The sequence below is a fragment of the Ambystoma mexicanum genome, chromosome 2p (genome assembly GCF_040938575.1).
Source record: "Ambystoma mexicanum isolate Mex_15411 chromosome 2p, UKY_AmexF1_1, whole genome shotgun sequence".
NCBI lineage: Eukaryota > Metazoa > Chordata > Amphibia > Caudata > Ambystomatidae > Ambystoma > Ambystoma mexicanum.
In genome coordinates this window covers 1,400,172,753-1,400,193,442 of record NC_090923.1, presented here as the reverse complement: position 1 = coordinate 1,400,193,442, position 20,690 = coordinate 1,400,172,753, and the positions used below count along the sequence as shown (strand labels likewise).

The 20,690-nt window shown below is 44.2% G+C and overlaps 1 protein-coding gene across 3 annotated transcripts in view; it reads right to left on the bottom strand.

Annotated features, from left to right (window-relative positions):
* The window catches only part of DHX30 (DExH-box helicase 30), a 1,582,523-nt gene that overhangs the window by 983,335 nt on the left and 578,498 nt on the right, over positions 1–20,690 (bottom strand). The window lies entirely within an intron of this gene.

The following is a 20,690-nucleotide window of genomic DNA, read 5'->3' as shown; positions in this document are numbered from 1 at the left end:
GCCTACCTCTGACAAAACGGTTGATAACCACATCAAAATAATTTTTTACCTTTCCACTCAACCTGTTCTTGAAAGCCAGGAAATTGGGGAATTAAGCACAGCAAACCATTTGTTCCTAGCTCTTACAAGGAAAAAACCACAGGCTTCTTTGTACATCATTTTATTGGCATTTAACATTTTCGCCCTTTTTGGTTATTTTCCCTCACCCCCCTACAGCAACCTAGGATTCCGAGGGTTACGACCGCCTACATGTGGGAAAAAATGGGGTCAAATTTGGCCGCGATATCTCATGTAACAAAAAGGTTACAAGGCATTGAATGGCGACATACCGAAATCACCAAAAAAGGCCTTGGCACTGGGGGGAAAAACCCATGGCACTTAAAGGGTTAAACTTGGTTCAAACTTGCCACTTTGCGATTCTAATTCACCACAGCCCGGTTCTTATCGATTCTCCCCTCGACTCACATGATGTGATGAACCGCTTGGCTTCTGGCTTTCCTGCAGTCAAGGCCATTACCACAGGCGCGGGAGCTTCTCTCAGTCCTGCCTATCGGCATAAGCTTGCCCTGTGTACTGTTGACATCTGCTGCAAGACACTTGTGCTATTGTTCGCGTTCTTAGGCTTTCTTCCCTGAAGGTTCTGCGGGTCTGGGACAAAAAGGGCAAGGTCACTTCTCAACTCGCCACCCTCTCGATTCCTGCCGTCTTTCTCCTTCGTTTGAACTGCAGTGCTTGATTAGCCGCCTTGTAGTGCTGTCTGTCGTGCTCGCCTTGCTCTAACTGTGCTCTATGGCTCCACCATTTTGGAGAAGGGAAAGGACCGTCAGACGTGTGTGAGTCTGATCAATTGCCTGACTTTGCCTGACCCATGTATTGGGACATGTCAGGTAAACGGCTTTGGTGTTAGTCTGTTGTCCTTCTATGGTGTGCGAAAGTGTTCTTGTTGGAAAAGGCGGGGGGGGGGGGTGGTTTGGAAATGCCTATGTGAGGTGATGGGGAAAGGGTGTTAAAAAAAGGGGAATACCACGTCTCACCAGTCAGTGTCCCACTCCCCGAGGACCCCCCCTAATCCAGGTGATCCTCCTTCATTGTTCCACCCCCAGGAACTGGATCCAGCAGCAATGGGCGTGTCCTGGCCACCTGGATGAGAGATCCCGGGGGACTAGCTAGCAAGACACCTTTAGGTTTCTCACAACAGACCTATGTTTTTTTTTTTAAACACAACCAGGAGCATCACTGCTCTCACACACCACTCTTCCACCTCTCTTCTGATCCTTTCCCCTGCAATTCTCCCCTAAATGCAACACCTTTTGACTGCTACCCTCTTTTCCCTCCATTGTGAACCCCCCCTTTCCCCATCACCTATTTTAGTTCGGATGTACAGGGGAAAATATTTTGATGTGTCAAATTTTGTGTCATTGTAGAGGTTGGAAAAAACACATTTTTATGTAACTAAGTGTTCTTTTGGGCTTTTAGTACAGTCTGCGCTCTAGTATAGTGTGTCAGCTCATGGACACAATCATACATTTAGTGACACCAGGCCCCATCTAAATGACTGCATAGCATGAAAGGCCATGTGATTATTTATAGGTATGTGTATTTCATTTTGAATTGTGGACTTCGGATTAAATAAAGAAAATTATTTGGCTGGATGACTGCTGTAATTTTAAAAGATGTTCTGAATTCAATGCTATGTTTCTTTAACTGATAATACATGTTTGACCCCGACAACAGGGTTGGGTTATGACCCCCGACTGCAGGGTGTGAGTGTTGACTTATACCTAGGATCTAATATTTGACCTGGACAGGCCAGGCTGAATTGAAGGTGTGTGTTTATGTCCCCAAAACAGCTTGAATTGTGCCCAAAAGGAGTAGGTGGGGGGGAAGGGGCATGCTTCAAAAATGAGGGCCTGTGGTTATACCCAAAAAATGTGTCCAAAAGGGGCATTGCCATATGTCCCGTTAAGCAAATCATGCATTTGTTGCTGGCTTTGATGTGTGAACAATTCAAGTCCTTTTGAGGCAGTCTAAACGGTGCAATACATGCTGGAGATCTGATAATTGGTAATGAAGATGTTTGGAGGAGGAAACCAGCGACCATCTGTACCGTGCACCGTTCCCTGCGCACGTCTCCATCCACTGTCAGGGGGGGCTCTACCCAATCTCTTCCATACCTCCTCTTCACAGTGGGACACTGTTTGCTGCTCTGCTTTAGTTCATAGAGATTGGTGCTGGCCGCAGCCCAGGAGCTTCCGTAAAGAAAAAAAAGAAATACATTATTCTTTTTTTTAATAAAGGTAGAGGTAGCAGGGGAGATCCCAGAGGTAGCGGCTGCAACCCTTGGTGTCCCCGAATTGACATCCCTATGCCCAGCTGTCCAGTAACAGGAACCATCTTGCCGGAACACAGAATCACTGACTAGCCAGACACAAATCCTGACGTCAAACGTGACCTCTACAACAGGAACCCCTGGACACCCTGCAAGGACCCAAAACACAAAGTGGGCCCAGCAGATTCAGATGCAGTTTCTGATGGAAACTAAATACATGGGGTGAGTTTATATACCTGTTCCTACCCTTTCCTTCCATAGGGTTTAACAGTCGCAAAGTCTTAATGCTCCCTCTCTCCATTGCCTGATAGTCAACGCTGAAGTTCTGGCCAACGATCCACCTGGGCTTCCCCTAAAGTGGTGGGATCGGGAGAGGACCCCTAAAGAACTTTGCTTGCTTTGCTCTTCACTACTTGGAACGCTTAGGTGTAAATGATGGTGCAAGGTCCCAGCTAAACAGACCTGCAGAGATTGATGAACCCCACTAACCCCTATGAATTGGTGTTTTCTGCAGCCAACTACTCAGGCTTGACACTTCAGGCGTGTCAGAAACCTGAAGGTGTCTCCAGGACTAGTCCCCGGGGGTCTGTCATCCAGGTGGCTGGGACAGGGCCATCGCTATTGGATCCAGTTCCTGGGGGTGGACCAGTGAGAGAGGATCACCAGAATGGGGGGTACTCGGGGAGTGCCAGTGGGAAACCGATGGGTAAGACGCAGTATCCCGCTTCTTGCGACACCTTTTCCCCATCCTACCACATAGGATATTCCAAAACATTGCCCCCCCTTTCTTCACACAAACACTTTCGCACACCATGAAAGACAACAGACTAACACCATAGCGGTTTACCTGAAATGTCCCTATACAAGGATCAGGCAAAGTCAGGCATTTGACTAGAATCACACACACACTTGATGGCCCTTCCCCTTCCCCACAGAGATACAAGGTGGCGCACCAGAGCACAAGATGAGCAAGGCAGACCGCACAACGAGAGAGCTATTCAAGCACGGCAGTTCAAGAGGAGAAAGGTGGCGAGTATCAAAGGGGCGACAAGGAGAGAAGCGACCTTGCCCTTTCCGACCCAGACCCATGAAGCCTCAGCAGAAGGAAACATAAGACTGTGAACAATAGCCTGAGTGTGTTGCAGCAAATGGCATTGGTACACGGAGCGTGCCTACGCGGATAAGCAGGACAGAAGGAGACACCTGCTACCATGGTACCGGCCTTGACTCCAGATAGAGTGAAAAGTCAAGCGGTTCATCACAGCCGGTGAGTCGAAGGGGAACCGACAAACCAAACTGTGTTGAATGAAAATCGCCAAGTGCCAAATTGCTTAGAGAAGACCAGCAGCAGAGAGGTCCGGCACCACGTGGGTGCTGACTCAAGAGACTCTGGTTAATCCCATGTTTGAAAGAAACTACTGACACCAGAAAGCCATAGGGAAGCCATGAAGATAGGTCAAAGTGGTCATACAGGGGTCTTGCAAAATCCCTGTACAGTCTAAAGTCTTTGACCGTCAATTGAGAACGCAAGGGATGTGAATCCTGCATCAGAAGAAAGTAAAAGGAATTGTGAAATGGCAAGAATGAAACCGACGAAGGGATTCTAATAAAGAGGGGTGAAGTCTAAAGTCCCAAGAAAGTGTGTGTTGACAAAAGTTAACCCAGCAGAGGGATGTCCATGGGGAACTGTTTAAAATGACCTTAAGATTAGTAAAAGCCAAGGAGAAGATATCTTTGCAAAAGCCAGAGTGAGCCCGATGAAGGAAGCCAAACGTTGGAAAAGGGTCTGAGCCCAGAAGAGGGCGATCCAGAGGAGAGAAGCCATCACCCTAACAAGTGAATGCAATAAGAAGATATTTTCACTATAATCCAGAATGAACACGATGGGAGGGAGGCTGTGTTTAAAAGGGGTCTGCGCCTGGAAGAAGGGGAACCAGGGGTGAAGAAACACCACCTCAAGTGAAATCTGAGAGGAACCTTTTATTTGTTGCGTTGAACATCTCAGGCCGTAGCAAGCAAGAAATCTAACCTCCCAAGATACTGATATTGATGAGAACTGTTTGTGGGTCTGAAGAGGGGGCCCAGGGGTGAAACCATCACCCAACGTACATTTGGAACAGAACTTCTTTTGTTATTTTTGAAACCCATCAGGTCCTTGGGGGACAAGAGACTGTGTAGAAAAGAGACTTTACCACCGAAGGTCCTAATTCTTAACCGGAACTGTTGTCTCGTGCTGGGAAAGCTCGACAGTGTGCTGTGCTCAGGACTCCTGCCTTGTCCCATGCTCAAAACATGGGGAAAGGGAGACCCCCGGCAAACACATCCTGACTTAACATTTGTGAACACTTCTTTCTTTCTTGTGAACCCCACCCCACACTCTTTTGTATTTAGCGTAAGGATTAACAATAGTTACAGTTTAAAAAACACCCTTGAACTGTGATCACTTGTGTCTGTCTATTCTTGATACCATGCCTTCCTTACAGGGGAGAAAGTTAAGAAGATAAAATAAACTTCCAGATCTCGGCTCACTAGTTCTCCGTTGCTCAGTATTAATTTACCTAAAAAACATATTTAGTGAAACCGTTAATCTTTACATTGTATCCCATTACTAACCGTATTCGTATTATGCCCATTTTTCTTTACCCGATTGCCTCCTGTGAAAGCTAAAAGGCGTTTCATTTTCTGTGAATGTGATTTACTGTCAGAAAGTATCTCTCATGACCAAACACTCAGCTGACCAGGAATGCTGTTTGGTCCTAGGAAACCTGTAGTCTTGACGTCCAAGCTACTAAAAATAGTATTATGACATTACTCAAGCTTTCTGTTTTAAAGTTCTCACTGCACTGCTACTTGCCGTCAGAGACTTGTTTTGTTTTCGAAATTCACTGCGTTCTCCGTGCTTTTTCTTGGTTGCTAGGTAACCACGCTTAAAAGATCACTGCGCTCCCTGCTCTGTTAATACTGTGCAGATTCTTGCGGACCGGTAATGGCCACCACACTCCATCCACGCCAACAAGTTATTTCCTCTAGTCATACTAGATTCGATCGTGCGCATAAGACTCTTAAATATGCTTCTCAACGACACCCGTTTTCAACAATGTAGGCTCCCAAACATGCTGCTCTCAGACACCCATATCAACTATGTAGGGATTCCTCAGACATTCTCACAGGTTAGGCCTTTCCGCTCACCGAGCTGGTTACAGCATGATCCCGGCTCTGTATTTCCTTTGCTGCACTTTATGCTTGGATCTTAGCGCCCACTCACATGCTCCTGTGAGAAACCCGAAGGTGTCTCACCCGCTAGTTCCCTGAGACCTGTCATCTAGGATACAGCGATCGCTATTGGATCAAATTCCTGGGGGTGGACCAGTGGGAGAGGATCATCTGGATGGCGGGGTCTTCGGGCAGTGGAAGTGGGACACCGACGGGTGAGACGCGGTACCCCACTCCCAGTAACACCTTTTCCCTATCCTATAGGGTATTTAAAAGCTCTACACCCCGCCCCTTTTCCGACACAAACACTTTTACACTGTGACAGACAATGGACTAAAACCAGACCCGTTTACCCGACATGTCGCAACACAAGGGTCAGGCAGAGTCATGCAATTGACAATAACCATACACACACGACAGGTCCTTTCTCTTCGCCAGAGGGATAAAAGGCAAACCACAAACCACAAAAGCACAGACGGAGCAAGGCCAACCGCACAAGGCAGCAGCTACTGCGAACCGGCAGTTCAAACAGAGACAAAAGGCGGTGAGACCCGAAAGGACGACAAAGAGGGAAGTGCCCCTGCCCTTTTTAACCCAGACCTGCGAAGCCTACACAAAAGGAGTCACAAGACCAGGATATACAGCTGGTGTGTGGCGTGGTGGATGTCAACAGTGCACGGGGGCCTGTGCGGCGATAGCCCAGACAAGGAGGCATGCTGGCTACCGTGGTATCGTCCTTGACTCCAGAGACAAGAAACGCCAGAGAATTCATCACAGCCGGTGAGTCAGAGAGAGATGAGTAAGCCGGACTGTTTTCAGCTGAAGGTTGCCATCGGCAAAACACATTGTTAATGCAAGGACTTGTGAACAGAGAACTTGTGTGCGTTTGAACTTTTGGGGAAAGCCCAGAGAAGGGTCAGCTGCAGAGTGGTCAGGTACCGCAGGAGTGCTCATTTGAAGGACTCTGGCTGTCCCCCTTTTTTCTGTGTTGAAACTGCAAGTACCAGAAGGCCCTAGGAAAGGGCGGCGTGAGCTGTCAGTGGTCCTACAAGGGTTACGTCAAATCCCCTGTACAATTGAAAACCTCTGACCCATTCCTGAGAGAAAGCTAGGGGAAGGGAACCTCCGCTTTCTAATGAGATGAAGCAAATCATGAACTATGTTAGAAACTCATGAACTGTATTAAAGATGGCTATGTGAACCAGCCGGAGGGATGCCAAGGGGAAAGCAAGAGTGAATCCTTTGTTGTGAGAAAGGAAGTTGAACATTGTGATGACGAGAGTGAACCCGGCCGAGGGATGTCCACAGTGAATGATTGTTGAACTTGCGATGGAAAGGCCGTAGTGAACCCGACAGAGGGAGGCCAACCCTGAGAGAATGTTTGAAGCCAGACAGAGGGAGATCCTGAGGTGAACAATCGCCCAAAGTGGAAGATTTATTGAATGAACTTTGTGTTTGTTTTGGCACTGCAGATCCTCTGAGGCAAGAGACTTTGTGCAACAGAGACTTGGCCACAGAAGGCCCTGATGTTTTGGAACAGAACTGTAACCTCATCCTAGCGAGGCCCAGGAGTGTGCTGTGCTCAGGAGTCCCACCTTGTCCCGTGCTAAAAACGGAGGGGAAAACCCCACCAATACCATCCTGATTTACCATTTGATGAACACTTCTTTCTTTTCTGGTGAACATTATACCACACTATTTTATAACTTAGCAGTAAGGATTGGTAATATCTTTTTTTTTTAGTATAGGCCCTTTTTCTTTGACAAGACACCACTAGGAATGCCTTATTATTATTTGGTGGACATAGCTTGCTCCCATCTTAAGGCTTAGTTTAAGATTAGGCGTTTTTCTCACCCATTTATACATTTAATAAACACCCTTGAACTGTGATCACTTGAGTCTGTCTTTACTGTTGCCACCTTGAGTTCCTTACACTCCCTTCCTGATGGCAGTTTAAAAACTTAGCACTGTGGTTCTACTTAATTTACACCTTTCTTTAACACAAAGATATTTTGTTGGAAAATTATATAGGATAGATTAATAAAACTCCCGCTGACAACTGAACTATATATAATAGAGTAATGCCTTTAAGATGACAGCGGACAACCTTTGCCTGTGTTTTAGGATACTTCCCTAGCTGGCTCCTGACAGTTTTGCCAATACTTGTTCAGCATTCTTAAGAGACTCCCTACAAAGGGTTAACTTTGGGACTTTTGGGGCAAGGAAGGACTTGAAGTATAGGACCTGTGGCGAACCATAACAATGAGTCGGACTAAGTACTGTCATGTTGAAGGGTTTTTATTGAAAAGAAAACACCCATCTAGCCCTACTGCTGTGAGGAAAGTTCCCTGCCTAACAAACAAACTAATGGCGCTTGTCAAAGTCCAAAGAAATAGCCCTTAGTATAAATTTCTAATATCTAACTGGCCCTACACTGAGGAAACGTAACCAAAAAATAAAAAGGAGGTTGGCGCAATAGTCTCAGTCCTTGGCTTTTGCCTGACCCAACACATGGATCACTTTTCCAAGAAGAATATTTTAAAAAGTTCGCCAGGTCTGCTGGAATTCTTTCCACAAAGTTCATGATTTTCTCACATTACAGTGCTCAGCCTCTCTGCAGTTTCTGTGTGCCAATTTTTAAGTCTTACATATCGTCCATACCCTTCCCTTTTCTAAGGTAAAACAAGTTAATACAATTCCACTATTTCTTAAGAACTGCTTGACAGTGTTCTTGTCTTGTTTTTAAACACTGGAACACTCCAGGTTCTCGCTCTGCCCAGCTCTGCTCATTATGTTTCCAAAGTCCTCTGGCCCTCTGTTGGGCTTGCTTCAGCAGGGCATCTGCCCGTTCGGAGTTTCTGGGCTCCCGTAACCCTTTTGTCTTCTCCAGCCTTGAGTATCTCTTGATTCCCAGGGCTCCCTAAAGCCCTCTGGCACGCCGATAGGCTTTGTTAGCAGAACCTCAGTAGGGCTTCTGCCCATTCTGTTTTTCTTGGCTTCCGTACTCCTTGTGGCTTTCCCAGCCTCTTGTATCACTGTTCGAACCTCTTAACGGTGTAACCTCTTTGGAAGCATTTGCTTCCCTTCTGCCACTTGGCAGCTAATGCACTGCTCATGCAGAGATCAGGGATCTGAATGCTGTGAAACCAGTCATCATACAGGGTTGAGAGAGTAAGGGCAAGGGAGATATTCCTCCTGGTGTATATGTGAACTTTGAGAAAAGCCAAGAGAAGGGAGGCATTTCCTTGGCATTGAAAGAAGCCTGGAAAGAGCCAGGAAAGCCACAAGAAGGAAGGCATTATCTTGGCAGTACAAAGAGCCGAGAGAGAACCAGTGAAGGGAGTAATTCCCTCTGGCGTGTTTGTGAATATTTCAAAAAGCCAAGAGGTGAGGCACTCTCTTAACATTGCATAAAAAAGAGCCAAGAGAAGGAAGCCATTCGCTTGATACCGGGACTTTGAGTTGGAACTTTGCTTCTTTCTGATAACTTTTTGCTCTGAACCAGTTTCTCCGATACATGGAACTGTGCGTGTCCAGAAGTAGGGAGTCATTCTTCTGTACCAAGAGGACAGCAAACCCCTTTTAGTTTAGATGGAAGTGTAAGGGGTGGAAATAGGTTTTGAAACAGGACGGTGAACTTTTTTTAATTCTTGGACATTCGAATAGATAACTTTTTTGTTGAGGGAGGCAAGCCCCTCAGAGTTTGGGCAAGATGGGGTTTTCTCTTCATTTTCAATAAATAAAGGTTCCTGCTAACCACTATGTCACCAATGTGTCAGAGTTGTACTTCTGCACCAAGAAAATGATCACTCCTCCATTCAAGGCTCCATGTCTTTGTATGTACGTAATCACAAACAAAAGGGGTGTGCCGTTCTTCTTAGATTGTGGCATTCAGGTGCGATGCAGAAGGAAGACACCTACACATCCACCAGACTCCCAACCTCAAACACTCATCATGTATACCTCAAGCACACTTCATCACAATAGTTCATTTCCCAAAAAGTTAATTTCCATTTCCTTCAATCTCCCACATGCCTCTTTCCAAACTTCCCCTTCATGCTCCAACCGCCACCCTTCTTCCTCTTAGCTCCCACAGTGACTGATGGAGGCCTTGGAGTCTAAAGGGACATTGGCCCCGTCTTCCAGCCTCTCTTTGGGAAAAAGACTCAAGGTGCTTGAGAGCCCTAGTTCTCTGGGGCTCGTGGGTCCCCAGTGTCAGCTGGACTGCAGCTTCAGTAACTGTCTGCCATCTTGGAGTTCCTAACTCCCACTTCCTGTTTAGGTTGCTGGTATAGGCATTGACTAGTAAGTCCCTCCATTGATGGTTCTTTTCAGTTTTTAGTTGGGATTTAGGGCTGGCTGGCTACCTCCCGAATTCCTGAGGCTAGCTCATGCAGCGCTTTGCAGATTTAAGCATGGTTTCTGCGGTCACACACAGACGCTACTGGCTCCACTACTCACGGATTCCCTGAAAGGGTTCCAACAACTTGTCCCATTCTAGTGTGGTACAGTGGTGGGTTGGAACTTTACTCGATAATCCCATCTCCAAGGTAGCCCTTTAAAAGGGACAGTGTCATGCCTGGGTGCCCTGTGACTTTCGCCTGCCATGATCACCAGGCAGCGGGGCTTCTTCACTGAACCTACTGAAAATTAATTAACAGATGCAACAATACATGAGGTGCCAAGGTTGCTAAGATTTAAAACGCACAATATAAGGAGGAAAGGATAGCTTCAAACGATTCAGAAATTAAGCATAGGCAAGTGCAATTCACTAAAAGTCTTTCAAATAGCAATGTTGAAGAAAAAACACAGAGGTTTTGTTAATTTATATACATTTTTCCATCAACCCTGCCAGTCCTAATGTTCTGAACTTCAATGATTTACTAACTGATCGCTGTAGATTTGATTGATGGAAGCACAGGCAGAGCTCTTCAGCTATGTTGTACTATCAACACAAAAACATGCTTTATTGCCTGCATGTTTGTCTTCTTTTGATCCCTCTGCTTACACCTCTCAAACTCCAAACAAAAAACAACCATAGCTATTTTGCACAACAAACCCAAGCACTTCACTACAACGCAACAAACCACATATAGCCACGCACAACAGCACATGACAACTACAGACTGGAAAATCACACCTACGCTCAGCGAACGGTGTAAACCGAACTGACGCTGCCAACAGCACATCACAGCTCTCTTGCGCTTTTCCCGCTGATTCCTACTAACCTACCCTACCCCCTTTTCAGGTCCGCCACAGCGCCAGGGGACCACTCCAGTGGTGATAGTGCGCAGTATAAATATCCTTTAACTTAACATAAGCGTAGCAGCCAATTTAATATAAACTCTCCTTTTTTCAATGCTCTTATAAACTGGACAGCATATATTGAGAGGTGTATGCAAACCACCATTACTTTAACTTTTAATCTTTGGTTTGGATACAGTCAGGATATTCTATAGACAGGATAAAAGCGATAAAAGAGGACCTTATTGTGAATCCTACAGCTATAAAGACAAAACGTCTGCGGTAGGATTGGTCTTCCACTACAGATAAGAAAAACAAACTATTTTACCAGTTGTGCTTTTATGAAAGAAAATTAAATATGTTGCCTCGAGGGGTGTTGCTAGGTCATCTGGGGCTAAGCTAATGCCGGGACTGTCGGGGCTCGGGGCTAGCTAGCCTTTTGGTTGTAGTCTCCGAGCTTCTATCCGGCGCTACAACCAAAAGACCTGGGGCTATAGCCCCCTCAGCTCCCCCCCTAGCAACGCCTCTGCCTCCCTGTCTAATTTTATCACCAAATGCACGCTGCAGCGTTTTCTTCTCGCGATTAAGTCTAAACGTTCTATCTACTAGGGACCTATTAGCCATCAGGTAACACGTCTGCCTCAATGTCCAGGGAATGACGACATTGTGGAGTAATTGGAATTGAAGAACCCTTCAAACACTTCATTCTGCAGTGTACGCCCCTAGCAGAGGAACAAGTTTGTGCTTTTGGTACAATTGTCGATTAAGCTGAAATGCTTCAAACTTATGGATTGTGGGAAAGAAATCTAAATGGCAGACAGAAATCTCTTATTATTGCAGCCATGTTATACCTCAACATCATTTTGGCAACCAACTAATTGCCAATTGTCGTAGGTTTAATGCACTTTAATTTAAACAAATGAATGTTGACCCTAATATGAACCTTTAAATTCTGTTTGAACAAGCAACGCCCAATAAATCATTTTTCTATATATTTGGATCAATTATAAGTATAATATTTAGGGGTAAAAGTTATCATATGTTTAACAGGCATATGCACTTTAAAATAAGATGTTGAAGTTGACATGGAAGTAACTTAATGTGACCATAGATGCAGACACTCTATAAATTGATGTAGATTAATGTATTCACTTTGCATACATTTCCCCATTTCATTTTATGACATTTGTAGGCATATGTATTTTAAACTAGGACGCGGTTTGTTGTATGCACTTAGACAAATTTGTAAGAAGTCAATGTAAGTATTTCTATTAGGCTTGTTTTGTCAGTCTTACAAATGTGCGTTGATTGTATGGCATTATCTATCATCTTGTCTTTTGTAAACGTGTGAATAAACCATATACAATTTTTTTTTAAAAAAGATTACTTTTAACTTTGTTTTTCCCAGAGATCCTGATTTTACCTTGGAGCAGAGAAGCAGGTATGTATGTCCTTAGACATTAATGAGGCACGTACATGCACAACCGAAAACACAAATATAGAATACTTAGCCACTAACATCCACGACTTTTGAAGGAACGTGCAGAAAGTCATCAAGTTCTTTGGAATATCATACCAATGGCAGAAACTGTATGACCTGGCCTTTTGGGTTAGTAAAATATCAGCAGGATGGCTATTCATATCTAATGGGATCAGAGCAGGTAACAGAGGAAATAAAATATAATGCATGCCTAATGTTTCAGGAGCTCAAATGTAAATGCCACATTTCATTATCAAAGTCTTATTTCAAGTACTTGCCATCTTCTATTAAATAAAGCTATCGCAATAAATGCATACACTCTAGGAGGTTACTGAATAAAGTTGGCTAATTGTTTCACACAACTATCATAGGTCAGTGGTCTTGACTGCCCATAAAGTTGTCTAATTCAGGTGGCAAAAGCAACAATAATATGAAATTAATTCATATAATGTTATGGGTCAGTTCGCCTCGGTCAACAACGTTTCAGTCATTTATCTCCTGCCACCGTCTTCCAGCACCAATAAGGCAACAGTACTATTTAGAAAAGCATTTCCTTTGCACAGAAAAAAGCTCACAGCAAATAATAGTCTCCAAAATCACTGATGTTCAAGCAATTTAGATCAAAAAGTTTAGGACGTTTCCTAAACATTCATGGGGTGGCGGTTGAAGGAAACCTCCCTGAATTACGAATAAAAGTATTTGTGCACACGTACACATATTGCATTTTCAGTCAAAAAAAGGTCTCACAAAAAAAGGGCATTTTCAGTTAAAAAAAGGTCTCACAAAAAAAGGGGTACCAAAACAGGGGGCCACAGGTCATCATACACTAAACATAACAATGGCTTTCACACCTACAAGAGCGAGCCTCTAGCGTGCTCAGTCTACAGAGTAAACCTAATGGGGCAGGAGCGACCTAGAACACTGATGCTATACATGATAACACAACAAATAAATATACACGACAACAGTTACATCCTCCCCGCAGCCCATTGTTAGAACTACAAATCCTGCTAAATTAACACCTCAATTGACAACTTTAGTTGATAGGTGTACACAGAGAAACCAGGACAACATGAAGAGAACTTTGTAAACTCTCCTGTAGAAGAAAGTACATTAGTTGACGTGTTTGCATTGACAGGTCATTAGATGCCTCGGCTGGAAAATAACTCTTGCAGAGAAACACAGCCCTTGATAAATGACAGTCATTCGATAAGCCAAGATACAAACAGTACATGCGTCCAGGTCATGCAGACTACATAGCATTACAAGCCAGACAAACGACCGTCCACATAAAGTAGCCCCAAACGCAAAGGTTCCATACACTAGAGAGGTTGCAATTTGCTTCCACAGCCTGGACGGGAAGGTTACCTGCTAAACTGAGCTCACCCACCAGCACCAGTGAGAACAGACAACAGTATCATGGAACCTGGTTCGTACCAATAAGTTATGGCAAGTACTTTGGCTTTTGCAGCGCATGGAGCTGCTGAGACTGTCCATGGAAATGCCCTGCACTAGTACAAGATTGCTGCATCAGAGTAACACACTAGGCAGAGCAGCGGCTGGGAATACCAAAAGGGGTGCCACCTCTGACAAATACTGGACGACTGTCAGAAGCACAGGTGGGGGGTGCTAATGTCATTGATGGGCAGCAACCAAATGTAGGTCTCTCAACTTGCGCAGAGCCATCATTGTTCTCACCCAGGTAAGCATGGCAGCGCGTGCTTTGTCAACATTGCACCTAAAGTAAATTCAGAGCAGAAGACCAAAAAAGTAGAAAACCAAAAAGATCAAAGGTCTTGAGGATGCCTTCAACTATAACGTGCTGCTCAAGTGCTTACCCTTGATGCACCTTTCGGTCTTACAGTCACTCCTGAGCAACAGAACAGAAAAACTGGTGATTCAGAGGAAATACTCTTCATGGCTTTAGTGTTGTTAAGGACATGAGCATAAGATTTAGATCAGGAGCACCTCTTGTAGGATATAGGCGGTTAGCTAGGACACGCAAATTGGCGGCTAGGTGTTTTTTGTGTCCCAAATAAAAACATGCTGGAAAACAAGTAAGGTTTGGACCAGGGCTAAAACCGGCCAAGACAAACCCAGCGTGACTATTGTCTAAGTTTAGTTTATTATTTGTATAGCACAGCCTAACCCTGAGGTATCTAAGCGCTTGAACATGGAGCATATGTTACAGAAAAAGTGCATGAAATGTAGACATTTACAGTAATATAGCAATAAAAGCACAGCTGAGACATTGAGAAAACCGGTTACAAGATGGTCCTGCAGTACATGAGATGTAGACATTTTACACTAAAGGTTGCAATAAAAGCAACGTAGGGACAATGATAATATCGGTTACAGAATGGTCAGGCAGTAGTGAGCTAAATAATACAAGTACAGTAACCAAGATGTGCACATACATCTTAGTTCAGCTGCTAGTAAGGCAAGCCTGATAGTTAGGTAGCTAAGGTTACTGGACACAGTATTGACACACACTTCCCATTCATACAACACCACGGCAACAAATGCCAATGGACCTTTGTGATAGAACTACGAGATTCAAAATAAATCACTATAATTTTAGTGGCCGTGGATACACTAAGCAAGTTAGCCCATTTTTGTTGTGCTCCCAAATTATCATTGCCACTTCAATCAGCAGACGTTTGTGCAGAAAATAGTCTGGTTGCATGGACTGCTGGAGATATCAGTAGGGGCACAGTTTGTGACAACATTTCGGAAAGCAACATGTCAGGCTCTGAATGTTGCAAACAATAAATCCATCTACCTAGCATCCCGAGACTGAGAACCAAAGTATGGAACAGTTTTTACGTCATTTTGTATCAGTAATACCTGAATGATAAGGCACATTGGGAACCTCTGGCAGAATTCTCCTATAATAATCTAAAACACAATTCTACCAAAAACATAACCATTCTTCGTTACCTTTAAATACCATCCTAAAAGTTTGCAGATGGATAAAATAGTAATTAAGGTCCAAGAAGCTGGTACTTATCTTACAATAATACTGGAAACATTGAGAAAAATATTAAGGCATTACTAAAAGATAAAATCACCAGTGAAAAGTTTGCGGATGGAGGTGGAAACCATGCCTAGCATACAAGGAAGAATAAAGTATACATTTGTTTATTTATTTGTAATGCGCGCCAGACCCGATGGTATCAGGGTGCAGAAGATACAAGCAGGCATTTAGCTTAGTTACATGTGGTATAAGTACAGATCATAGTATACAGACATAGTGAAAAGATGTACAGACATAGAATAAAAAGACAAGCATTTAGCATGTTGCTTGTGGTAGAAGTACAAGTCATAATATACAGACATCGGGAGAGGGTACATACATAGGAGGATATATTCATATATGATACAGCAGCAATGTACAGGGAGAAGTGTAATATGCAAAGCAGTTTAGGTTTATTTACATGTAGTGTATGGCTGGATCAGTTTACTTGTCATTCTCTTTGAACCAGTTGATCAAATTCTGTCTGAATTTGGAAAATATTTGAGCCACTCTCAGGGGTGGTGGCAGGGAATTCCACAATTGTGCTGACTTAACAGGGAAACTGGTGCCTCCCAATAGTAGAGTTTGAAACGTGGTACAAGTAGACAATTAATGTTAGCTGTTCTAGTGGGTCTACTTGATGATTTTCTAATGATTCTTTCTGTCAAGTAACATGGTGCCTTATTGTTTAGGCATTTATGGATGCGGTTTTCAGTTGGATTTAATCGTAAGTGGATAGCCACTTATGTTGTCTCCTAGTCTCAGAAATATGTTCTTTCTTAGTTATGCTGAGGGCATTGTTCTGAAGTATCTGTATTCTCTTGATGATTTATGTGTTGGCTCCAATGTAGAGTGCATTAAAGTAGTCCAGTTTGGACAGTATGAGCGCTCTGGCTAGTATCATATAACTGTTGGGAGATAGGAATTATTTACCTGCTCTAATTAATTTACAGGTATATGCGGTGGATGAAGCCAAGGTGTTTACTTGTTTGGTAAATGTTAGAGTGGAGTCCAAATAAAAACGTAAAGTTTTTACTTCTTTGGCCACTCTGATGGAATTCCCATCAATGATGAAAGAGGAGTAATCGGGCCTAATCTGTTGAGGAGGGAGGTGGTGCCAAGGATAATGAGCTCCGTTTTGTCATCGTTCAGGCAGAGACCGTGATTGGCCATCCATGCCTGAACGATGCTATAGATCCTATTCACCAAGGCCAACTCCTTATCATAATCCCCAGAAAGTGGTAAGAGAATCTGAGCATCATCTGCATAGTTGGTGTAGGTGATACCCGATGGTCCAGATCATCAAAAAGGGGCTTGGTAAATACGTTGCTTAGGGTCGCGTAACACATGAACCCTTGGGCACCCCTCAAGTAATGGAGATGGGGTCTGCTGCTGCCGAAGGAAAGAAGACTAATAGTCCTATTACAGAGAAAGGACTGTATCCATACTATGGCCTTCTTGGCGAAGTGGGCTGCCGAGTCCCAGTGGCTGCATAAGACCTTGTGGTCCACCAGGTCAAATGTAGCCGAGAGGTCAAGAAGGAGGAGTAGCGCTAGTTTTCCGTTGTCTCGGAGTTCGTCTATTTGAGCTTTGAGATGAATTAAAGCCGTTTCCGTGCCATGTGGCTGGAAACCGGATTGGCAGGGTCCTAAGAGTTTGGTAGTTTCCAAGCAATTCAGAATTTGGATGTATGCTACCTTTTTAAGATTTTTAGAAGGAAATGCACTGTTGGGATGGGCCTATAGTTGGTCGGTATAGTGTGGTCTAGTGTATGTTTCTTGAGAAGAGGGAGTACCCACGACTCTTTAAGATTGCAAGGGATAGTACATGATGAAAAGGAGGCATTAATCAGTTTGGAAATGAAAGGTGCTAGATCTCTGGCCGCGTCCTTTATTAGTTGTGCTGGCATTGGTCCCCCTGACAATGTGATGGTTTGAGTGCAAGTATGACCTTCTCCCACCTCAATCGTGGATACTTTGGAACCAAATACCTAATTGCCAGGGTATTTCCTTACATTTGTTCCCAGATTATATTGGGCCAATAAGATCCTAAAAGTGATTGATCCAGTGGATATCCATCTTGCTTTACCATAATGATAGAAGGTACTCCCTTGTATTATGGGTTTCATTATTGAAACCTACCAAGAGGAGGCTGAGGAGAAAGTCAGCACATGCCCCAATAATGGAAGGAAACATGGAATCTGAGGTCCAGAGAATTCAAGATTTGCCGATACAGAGGAAACAAATGAAAAATGCTATGTGCCAGAATACAACACATGGGAACTGGCAGGCTTTGTACATACCCCCAAATTGGTGAAAAGGTTTTGCAAGCAGTGCCCAACAAAGCCCAAGATGGGGACAGAGGGCGTTTTAAGGGGAATGATACTGTTAGGAGACCTTCAGGGAACAAAGAAAACAGAAGGCATAGACAGCAAGGAATTAGAAGAGGTCCTTGGATGAAAAATTAAAGAAAGGAAAGCAGTATGAAAGAGGGACTATTAAGGCTCCACCCAAGAACGGCTACCAGATTGGCAGACAAAGAGATAGATAACCACCCAGGGCAACGGTCTAGATAGCAATTAAAAGTGATAAGGGACAGCTAGAACAAGTTGGTTTTGAGTGACTGCTTGGATTTGGTAATGGGGGTTACAGACAGTGACTTGATTTCAATCTATTCCTTTCCTCTATTACTTTGCACCTCTGTTTCTCTTCTGTCCTTGTTTACCTTTAACCTATCGCCATGTCTCTGCCCTTCCCTTGCTCGATCTCCCTGTTCAGCTGTGGAAAGACCCTTCGGTACAACCTCCCGGCACCCAGCGTTAGGTTTCCTCTGCTGCTGGTTGTTTTGCAACAAAGGTCATTGGTAGGATGTGGTTGTCCTCTATGCTCAGCTGGTACATGCTCACTACTTGTTGGTCTGGTTCTCCTGCGCCTCTCATCTGGTAGAGTAAGTGTCACCCCGTTCCATCACTGTGTCAATATACACATGCTTTTCTCCAGAATGCCCCCTGCCAGCCTCCAGTCTTGCCTCTGTATCCTAACTTTTTTTTAAACTGCTTTTCACCTTCATAAAAGGTTTGGCAATACAGGGGTGATCATTATCCCCCCATTTACTGTCACAAGCGAAGGAAGGACTCTACTAATGATTCTGTAAAAGGTACAAGAGTAATGGCTGTAAGAACCAGGAGGGGGTGGGAAAAGCAGCCAAAACATCCTCCATAGGTAAGAGGGGGGCATATTGATGGGACAAGGTTCTCTCGTATGAAGGAAGTAATTTAGTAACCGATTCCTCCTTTTCTTTTAGGTGGTTCATCACAAATAGTGATCCCCACCTACCTTCAAGAATCTGCTCTGAAGACAGGGTATACAGAGTCTGTGGAAGGGAACCTTGGGATGAAAGCTTAGGGCTGGCTTCTGGTACCCATCTCAGTGCAAGCACAGAGCCGTGTGGAGTCGGTGAGGTCAAGGCTGAGTAAAGCCAGTCTTACCTGGAGGTGTGATGACGCAGATCATGTGCAGGGCCTGGTGCCCTAGAAACAACGCCAAACCTAGAATATGAGGGAAAAACATATCCTACACTCGCAACACAAGAGCAGAGGAGCAGAGAAACGCAGGCGAGAATGCCAGGAAGCAGCAGAGAACACCACTGCTACCAAGTAGGTGTCACTTCACTGAAGCAAACCATGCAACATAGAAGGTACCCGGGTTGTTCATAGTGGAGGGGGGTAGAGAGACCAGAGAGTGACAGAAGAAGAAGGAAGGAATACCCTAAACTCATACCAGGTGCATAAAGGACCAGAGAGAAAGAACCAAGTAACAATAAGGGTTACGGGAGCCCAGGAAATCCAAATATTGTAATCCACCAAATTGCTCACAGAAACTACTGAGAAGCAAGAGAGGCATATGGAAGGAGGGACTACCAATACCCCTGGTAGGTGATACAATGGGACAGAGAAACCCAAGGGATCCAGAGGGCCCAATAAGATAACTGAAGAACCAATTTAAGGGGAACACATAGACAAACAAGATGTAAACCTAGCGGGAGAAACCCAGCCAAGTGGTGGAGAGGGATTAGGGAGGTATCCCTCCACCTACGACAACTTGGACATTTGATCTTTTCAGGAACTTGAAACTATTTTTAAACCTGAGAAACTTCTGCAACTTTGACAGATGGTCAAGAACTGTTAAACCAGGGAGAATTGTTTTCTGCGGATGAGTATTGAATCCAAAACCAGGAAGGATTCCTGATAGAGGTCAGGGAGAAAAACTCCAAAGACATGACACTGCTTAGTTTTTCTTCTATATTATTTTCTAAGTGGTAGGGCCAGTTTAGAGGATAGGTTTGGACAAAAGACCATTTTTGTTATCTTGACTATTGACGAGCACTTTAGTATAGTTTGTTACAAAGGGAACTCCACTTTTAGCAATAGGGCTAACTTTTAAGTTAAATAAAACCCTTTGATAACATGTCCGCTGGTCCACGTCATCTTGTGGCTTGCCATAGATGCCAGAGGAAATTAATGTCTACATTGAGGAGGATTGAAGCCAGGAGAGTAGAGAACGCATATGAAAAACAGGTGAGAAGCAATTAGGAGTGAAACCACTATTGTAGCAAAGGTAACTGACAGAGACATTGTCTGCGTAATAGAAGAGTTACGACGCACTTCAGTTGATGATCGGTTGAGTTTAAATGAAGTTTCTGTTGGATTTGTCCACATCGGAGGGACGGTCGCCATCATGGATGACATCTGAGCATCCAACCATCAATATGTGTAGTGGTCGCCATCTTGGTAGTGACTAGACGTGCTGTTATTGCTGTCAACATCGAAGGGAATGCGCAGCAGTGACCAAATGTGTGGCAATGCTCAAAGGGAGGGATGTGTCTTCTTCCTTAAGGACCATGATAGTCAAGGGCCACGCTTGACCATTATTTACAATGAATGAAATGTTCTGTCTTAAAGTTACTACTTGACAAGAACAGAACAGAAAAACTATGGTCTTCGGTGCAGCTTAACCCACGAGTTCTCTTTTCATGCAAAAACAAGCAGCGATTCCTGAACTGCCCAACATAGAAATTTAAAAGGAGCAGAATCTTACCAGAGGTTGAATGTCAGTTGTTTGAAGGAATGTAGAGTGTGCTTACTTCACTGTGCGCCCACATCAACAGCACACTGATGAGCCGTGCAAAAGCTAACCACCAATTTTATTAATCAGGCAACACTTTCAGCAAGCATACAACACTATGAAGTAGAAAACATGCAGGTTTATTGTCCAGGTGATATAGGATTCCAGTTAATCTTGAGGTTTCCTGAAGACAAGGGGGCACAAGGAGCAGTCACCCTCAGGCATACCAGCTCAGGTTCCACTGACATTCACATGCCATTAATGCAACAGCACTCGTCCAGCATT